We start from the raw sequence: 8,091 nt of genomic DNA, 5'->3' as shown, positions 1-8,091 counted from the left end.
ACAAGGTCCTAATTAATCAAGTTCCAAACAAAGATCTTAAACAAAAATTGCAAGGTCCAAATTTAAAAAAAAAACAACGTTCTTCATTCCATAATCTTCATTCATCATCAAGTGTAAAAGGTCGATGAACCTGAATAATTAACATCCAATGTTGCCATTTAGGGGAGAAGAAACAAGATAATATAAGTCACAAGAGGAAAGACAAATAACTATAGTGAAAATATGAGTTCAATTAGGCATAAAAAAGACACAAATTTATAATTTGAAAATTGAAATTGGAAATGTAGACAAAAGGTTACTCACCAAGTTTCATTCTCCAAGATGTGTTAAAACATAATCTGTCTTTTGGTGAATTGGAAGGGCTTTCACAATAGCTAACTCTTTGGATCGTCAGCTAACCATTTAATAGCTTTAGCCCATTGTTGTCTACTAAGATCTGGTATCAAAGCTGCCTCACGCAATCTTCTTGAATATCTTCATCATCAACTTTACCATCCATTTTTCCACCATTCGGTTAAAAGAGTTCGCCATTTTATCCAAAGAAGCTGCTATTCCTTCTTTTTCTCCATCTTTCTCTTGTGAGGATGTGTGCCAGAAGAAGTCGAACCTTGTCTTTTTCCTTTTGTATTAGAGCTTGGTTCTTCTAAATCTATGGCAGTAGCACCTAACCCATGAATTCCACTTCATTTGTTTCTCTACTCATCGCTTCATCAGCATCCATAGCAGTTTCAGCTCCATGACCGGTGGCTCTATCTTTAGCACACAAATCCACTATATCATCCCAATTTTGAAGCACCTTGAATCGAAACGGTTTAGCCGATTTATGCGACTGGAAAACAAAGAAAAAGTCAAATCCAATCTACTTTGAATAACAAATAGCAACATATTAAAGAATACTTACAGTGCAATATTCATTCCAAGCATTTTCATTCTCAACTGTGATCATGTGCTTAGTGCCATCCCAATCAAATCCACTCTGGCCAAGGATGTCACTTACAATACCATACCACGATCTCCATAATTTGATACGATTTTTGACATTATCTGATGTGACATTAACATTGAAGCTTGTAGATAACATTGCGGCTGCAGCATTCAATGCTGACCTTTTCCAACCTCCGTCACCCTTGTTGCCCAAATTCCTTTGATCTCTAAGTACATCAACCAATACACGTTCCATTTCCAAATTCCATGTAAAATAACTTCTTGTTTCCTCATTATTTTTTCCTAAAACTTTTCTTTTGTCCGTCATTTTTTCATTAGATGACTCCATTGAAGTTAATGTCACTTATTCAACCTGCACATAACAAATAGTAGATATGACCTACTTTATTCATTTGACTAGTTCACTGCACAATCATAGAAAATATTTCAAGCAAAGTTTTTATGCAATAGCAAAGTACATAAAAGTCTATCTTCAATAGAAAAGTACAATAGTAACAAAGCACACAAAGTTTGTCAGCAATAGCAAATTACATTTAAAAAGAACTATCCTAAGCAAAGTTTCTCCTAACTTGATAGTTAGCAAACATATTCATAGCTAATGTATCTCGAAATCTTGTCCATTCCTCGGTAGCTTGAATAGTTGTGATATCATCTATGACATTATTTTGAACTTCTTCCCTTGATTGATGGACTAACTCTTCATCAACAACAATAAAAATTCTAAGTCTTGAACTTCTAAAAGTTGATCAGTTTGTTGTTCGTCTCTTATGAAATTGTGTAACACAAAACAAGCATTGATAATTCTTATTTGTGTCTTTATATCAAAAAATGAAGGAGTTCTTAATATACTCCATCTTTTTTTCAAGATCCCAAATGACCTTTCTATTGCATTTCGGGCACTTGCATGACGAAGATTAAATAACTCCTTGTAACTTTGAGGGGTGTTTCCAATCCACTCATTGAGATGATATCTAGTCCCTCGATATGGTGCTAAAAATCCCGGACCATTGGTATATCCCGCATCCACAAGAAAATACTTACCTACAATGTTTAAAATAACAAACATAGACTTAAACTAGACCAAAAAAAAAGAAAAAAATTATTTCTAAGAAATATTACCAGTTGGAATTTCAAGTTTGTTTTGACGACGTAATGCATCTCGTAATACTCGAGAATCTCCTGCAGACCCTTCCCACCCAGGTAACACATAAATAAACCTTAAATCTGGACCACAAGCAGCTAACACATTTGTAGAGACATCACCCTTTCTATTACGATATCTAGGTCTCTCATCAGGAGAAACTGTAACCGAATATGAGTCCCATCAAGTGCTCCAATACATCTCTACAAACAAGACAATTTTTTTAGATTCTAAGAAAATTTTATAATTAACTAATTTCTCCTAACAATTGATAAACTTACCTCAAACCATCTCCACTTGTTTGCTTCCGCACCTTCTAAAGTACAGGGTTGAAAATTCAAATAGTCTTTGCTCACTTTCATTACCGCTCTCAAGACATCATTGAATTGCCTACTTATGGTTTCTTTAGATCTACAATAACTAAATTGCACTACCCTATATTTTAGGTTGTGAGCAAGGATATGTAAAAACATTGCTACTGCTTCAGTTGTTGGAACATTTCTTGTTCTTACTAATCCACCTTTTCTTGTAAAATTCTACAAAGGTTAAAAAATGCATTTTTACTAAGCCTCAATTGTTCAATGCAATCTTTATTTGTTCCTCTATAAAGACGATTAAGGAAGCTCTGACGTTCTAGTTCCCAATTACGGGTTGGTTCTTAACAAAATAGTTATTATGATACCATGTCACTACACCAATGACCATATGAACAACACAAGCAGCAGCTAATAAGATTATCTTCTTATACTCTTCTCTTTTACGTTTTCTTGAAGTCATTGCAGTGTCAACTATGCTATGATCCATTTCTTCTCAATCCAAACTGCATGATAATGATATAAGATAATATGTGCATATATTATTTGGAGATTTAAAAAAATATCTAGGTAAAAGATGTAAAACAATGATACTAGTGCAATACAAAGATGATCAACTAAAAACAATGATACTATTAAATCATGTCTTGTTCCTCTGGATTGACGACATTCATGATAATAATTGTAACTTTGCAAGTAGTTTGAATTATCTTTGAGTAGTTGGGAATATAGTAGCAGTTGTTTGAGGGGTGGTCCTAATCTCTTTTAAAAGAATTTAGTGTTCTGAATTTAATATTAGCCTGGTTATTATTTCCTCTAGTCCATGTTGATTTTTCAACTTGGATGTTTTTCATACTATCTCTGCATTTTTGTCGATTCAGAATTTCTTCTATATACTCCGTCTTATACATATTTCTTCATGTTTCAGGAAATCATTGATTAGGTTAGGAGCCAATATGCCTGTGAGAGCAGAGCGCATGGCTCGGAGGAGTGATTTTGATCAATACACCCCTTGTTGCAGTGGGGAAACCTATGATGTTGTTATATATTGTGGGATTAGGATTTCTCCCACAGAACCCAAGTCGTCTACTTTTTCAATATAAATAAATGTGTTTTAATGTGACTCTGCAATAATGTGTTTCTTTATACATAGACCCTATGAGTATGGTTAATTAATCAATTAACAACTTAAATGCTTCCTCTGTCAAATATAATACAATATATAATTGGAAGGCAGAGAAAATGAATACAATATAAATAAACTCATTTATGTTGCAGTTGGAGATAAGTTTTCGTGTAAATTTGAGTACACACCAATACTACTCTGCACTGATTCACCTTTGACCACCGTCTAATAATCCTACAGCAAAAATATCACTATCAGTAAAATTTATAAATGAATTAATAATTATATCAGATTAATTTTATAAAATTACTACTTTTGTAAAATAAATTAAGAAGACAATTATAATAAAACAGAGTTAGTAGTATAAAGGTGCACAGTATTTAATTAGTAGGAAAAGACAATTAAAAGAAAACAAAAATATTAATGTGATTAATTATGTAGTGATTAAAATAGAATAAGTGAATGTATAATTACTTATAGGTTATATAGAATTAGAAGGCAATTGACGGGGAGAAGAGTGAAGTAGGAGGTGAGGACAATACAATAGGGCAGCGAAGCATGTCAGATGTGTGTGTTTTTGGAAATTAAATCTTCAAACGGAACAACAATGGGGAGCAGTGCTTCTCATTCATCAAGGCTTCGTTATTCAACTATTTCTCCTTTTCTTCTACAGACATAATTGAGTGTTATTAATTTTTTAAAATACATATCACCTAGAGATTAATCAAACTCCCTCTCAATTTTGGAATACTTAATGATTCCTTCTTGTATAATTTTACGAAATAAAATATGATTATATTTCAAAAATAAAAACACACATTTACGCCTTTCAAAAATAAAAACGCTATTAAATGCTTCCTCTGTGTTGTGTTGCTGCAAGCTACATGTATGTTGTTGCATGGTTAATTATTATGTTCAACCTATTATCTATGTTGTTTCTATGTTTTGAACTGTTGTGCAGTTTTCCTGCTGTGTTACTACTCTTTTGTGCTAGAACTAAGTTGCATAGAGAAGTAATAAGAAATGTTTAACAGAAGAAATGCTTGTTCCAATGGGTGGTCGATACAATCTGAATCAAGACATTTAATGTTGTCTCAACATTGGAAACAGATACTCCCGAGTCAATGGAACTACTATTAATAGCTTCTAACCATACTCATAAAATGAGGCTAGAAACTAAATAAACCTTTTGAAACATAAAAATAAAAAATTTGCTCCCAAGGACTAAAACATAAAATTTATATGTATAGGGAATAAAATAAAAAGTTTGTACAAATACTGGAACAAAATAGTTAATTAAACCTTTTGAAAACTACAAGTGAAATGAATAAATCCTAAAACTTATCCTAATAATAGTAGTTTTATAAGGGTCCAAATAATCGTTTGGTATTTTTGTTTTGAAAGTCACTAATAATTATAATTGTTTTAGAAAGTAGAAGGCACGCTCGGGCACGGAGGAAGAGAGACCATAAACGTCGTGCTCAGAACCAAGTTTGAAGAGAAAACGTTGATCTGATTCCGAATTTGCAAATTAGAATAGGAAGCATTTCTATGTCAAGAGACATTCATAACCATATTACTTAGGATTATGTGTGAAGGTGGGTGGGGTCTATCTGCAATTATAACTATGTAATGGAGGACTTTGAATAGAAGATTTTTTTTAATTAACTACTAAAAGAATTTTGAAGACTGGTGTACATTTTTTACTTTGATAGCTGATGCAACACCATATGACATTGATAGGTATATTATTTTATTTTCCCTTTTGCTTATATATTTCTTTTTAACTCTATGTGCTCTTCTATGTGATTATTATATTCCTGAGTCTATGATGTACAAGTTGTATAGCAGAAATCTCTTTACTCAATAGTCAATCCTCATCCTCATCCTCAAGGGACAAAATATAAATAAGTTTTGGCATTTTCTATTAGTTGCCTCTAGACATATGCTATAGATATCATGCATTTTTGGTCACTATAAGAGCAGATAAGTCTAGAATTTTGTATGATAGTGTATAACTAAATAATGTTTGTTTGATTCTGTTATAATATTTATTCTTCAAATGTTCTGTTCTATCAAATATCTATCATGGGAATGAAGTAATTTAAACAAGAAAGCAAATGTTTCTTCTTTTAACAGTAATGATGCCAATACCATGGGATATTTTGGTCAACTCAAGCTAATGTGGTTATGTTAGCTGCACTGAAAGCTTCTTTTATTCTCCCCGTCCAATGACTTTTTGATTACACCGGAGGAGTTTTCAAAAGATAATGATACAACTCCTGCCGTGAACGAAAATTAAAACCATTATATCTTGAAAAGACACCATGAATTTTTTAAACATTCCAGACAAAAGAAGCGCTTACAGGTTCTTTTTATGTTATCACTCTTATCACCTTATATTGTGGTCCCGGGGAATGATGTGAACCATTTAACAAATGTTGGCATTTATTTATTAGAATTTTTTATGCAGTTATGCACAAAGTTCAAGCAAAGCATACCAATATTGAAGCATGTTTTTCTTTATCATAGTAGGACTTGTATATTTGCAATTATACAGTTATTTAAAGATTTTTCAATTCATAATTTGAAAAACTAAATTCACTGCTGGAATCTTCTTACCAGGATGATGTGTACTCCATAATCACTGAGAAATGTAAAATGTATCCTAAGTGTACACTATGCATACTTAAACTTGACACTAAGGATTGTAACTGTTGTAATGAAGTTATACAAGATCCAACTCTAATTTCATCTGTCATTCACAAGTGCTCCAGAAAAATTTCCTTGTTTTTTTTGTTTTCTTTGTTGGATTTTTGGTATTCCTGTCACAATCTTACTTTTTCCAACTAACCTTCCCAATAGGAAGGGTATCTGCAGTTACACTGAGAGACTGAGACTTCTCTTATATTGATTGTGTTAGCAGGTACTAAGTATCTGGGGTCTTCACTACAGAACAAACCCATGTTTCCCTTTCAAGACATATTTCAAAGCAGCATCCTTGAACCCCATCAACAAATAACCAAAATGCCAAATAAACCAATTCCCTTGAACCCCCAGAAAATCATACAGTTCAAGAAATTTAAATAGATTTGTTTCTCTATTTCTCTTTGATGCATATTCACAAACATATGGTGCTCACAATCTATCTCAACTCCAAATCCATTCAATTCACACCCACCAACATATCAAAATCACGGAAACAAAATAGAAAACGAAACATAAATAAAAAAATCAAGCAACCCTTATAACTACCAAAATGAAATCAAAATCAAACAAACATAAACTTTGAAAAAAGAAAAAAAAAAACAGAGATAACGAGGGAGAGAGGAACTTACCAAGAGGAAGAAAAGCCACGGAGAGGGAGTGGTAACTCGTGACGCTGCTGAGAGGGAAAGAGAGAGAGCTTGTGATGATGTGTGTTGAGAGGGAGAGAGAGCTCGTAGGGAGAGAGAGCTCGTCTGCAGTGTGCGATGAGATAGAGGGAGAGCGCGTGGTTTGTGCTGAGAGAGAAAGGGAATTTTAATTTCTTTGCTTTTTAATGAGAATTTTAAATTTTCTCAAATTAATATATTAAAATACTTTATAAAAATGACAGCATTTTAATTACTTTTAAAATACCCCATCCAAACATATTAGATTATTGAAAGGCAATTTAATATCTCTGTTAAAATACTTTACCTGATTAAATTTCCCCATCCAAACAGAGGGTAAAAGAATATAAAATTTGAAATTTTTTTTTCAGAGATGTTTACTCTACCTCACGTTCTTGCTCGCAACACTTTATCGCTCAACACTCACAACTAGGAGTGATCAAAGTTTTTACGGCCGATATTGACATAAGTTATTTTTCACTGACGTTAGTCGATGTTTTTTCGGTTAGAATTTTTTTATATGATGTCAACCAAAGTTATTTTTTGCCGATATCGACTAAGATTTTTTTTAGATGATGTTGGTTAGGGTTATTTTCTCACTGACGTCAGTCATGTGAAATTTTTGCTAGCGTCGGCCAAGGATTTTTTTAGTCGTTGTCATCTAGGTTTTTTCAGTTGATGTTGACCAATGATTTTTTTTTTCTACTGACATCGGTCATAACTTTTGAGTAGACACCTATTAGGATTTTTCAACTGACGTCAACTAGATTTTTCCAGCCAACATCAGCCAAAGCTATTTTTTAGCCAATATCGGCTAGGGTTATTTTTTAGCCGATGTTAGCTAGGGTGTTTTGGCTGATGTCAACTAAATTTTCTTAGCCGACGCAGGTTAGGATTTTTTTGCTAACATCGACTAGGGTTTTCTAACTGACATCAGCCAGAGCTATTTCTTAATTACATTAGCTAGATTTTTTTGTTGATGTTGGTTAGAGTTTTTTCTGCTAACACCAGCTTGATATTTTTGACTGACATTGGGCATTACTATTTTTAGTCAACATCGACTAGGTTCTTACAGTTGACATCCACTAGAATTTTTTGGGTCAACATCAGTCAAAGCTATTTTTTAGCCAACATCAATCACGACTATTTTATAGCCGATGTTGGATAGGGTTTTTTGTCCAACATTGGTCA

The 8,091-nt window shown here is 32.9% G+C and overlaps 1 long non-coding RNA gene across 1 annotated transcript; it reads right to left on the bottom strand.

The window, feature by feature from the left end:
- Positions 1–1,812: 1,812 nt before the first annotated feature.
- LOC100814086 (uncharacterized) lies at positions 1,813–2,250 on the bottom strand. The gene is made up of 2 exons (XR_005887530.1): positions 2,065–2,250; positions 1,813–1,986 (listed from the first exon to the last, which is right to left on the bottom strand). It is a non-coding gene; the product is annotated as an uncharacterized lncRNA (long non-coding RNA).
- Positions 2,251–8,091: the final 5,841 nt, after the last annotated feature.

Source organism: Glycine max, chromosome 2, assembly GCF_000004515.6.
Source record: "Glycine max cultivar Williams 82 chromosome 2, Glycine_max_v4.0, whole genome shotgun sequence".
NCBI lineage: Eukaryota > Viridiplantae > Streptophyta > Magnoliopsida > Fabales > Fabaceae > Glycine > Glycine max.
This window is presented reverse-complemented; position numbering and strand designations above follow the sequence as displayed.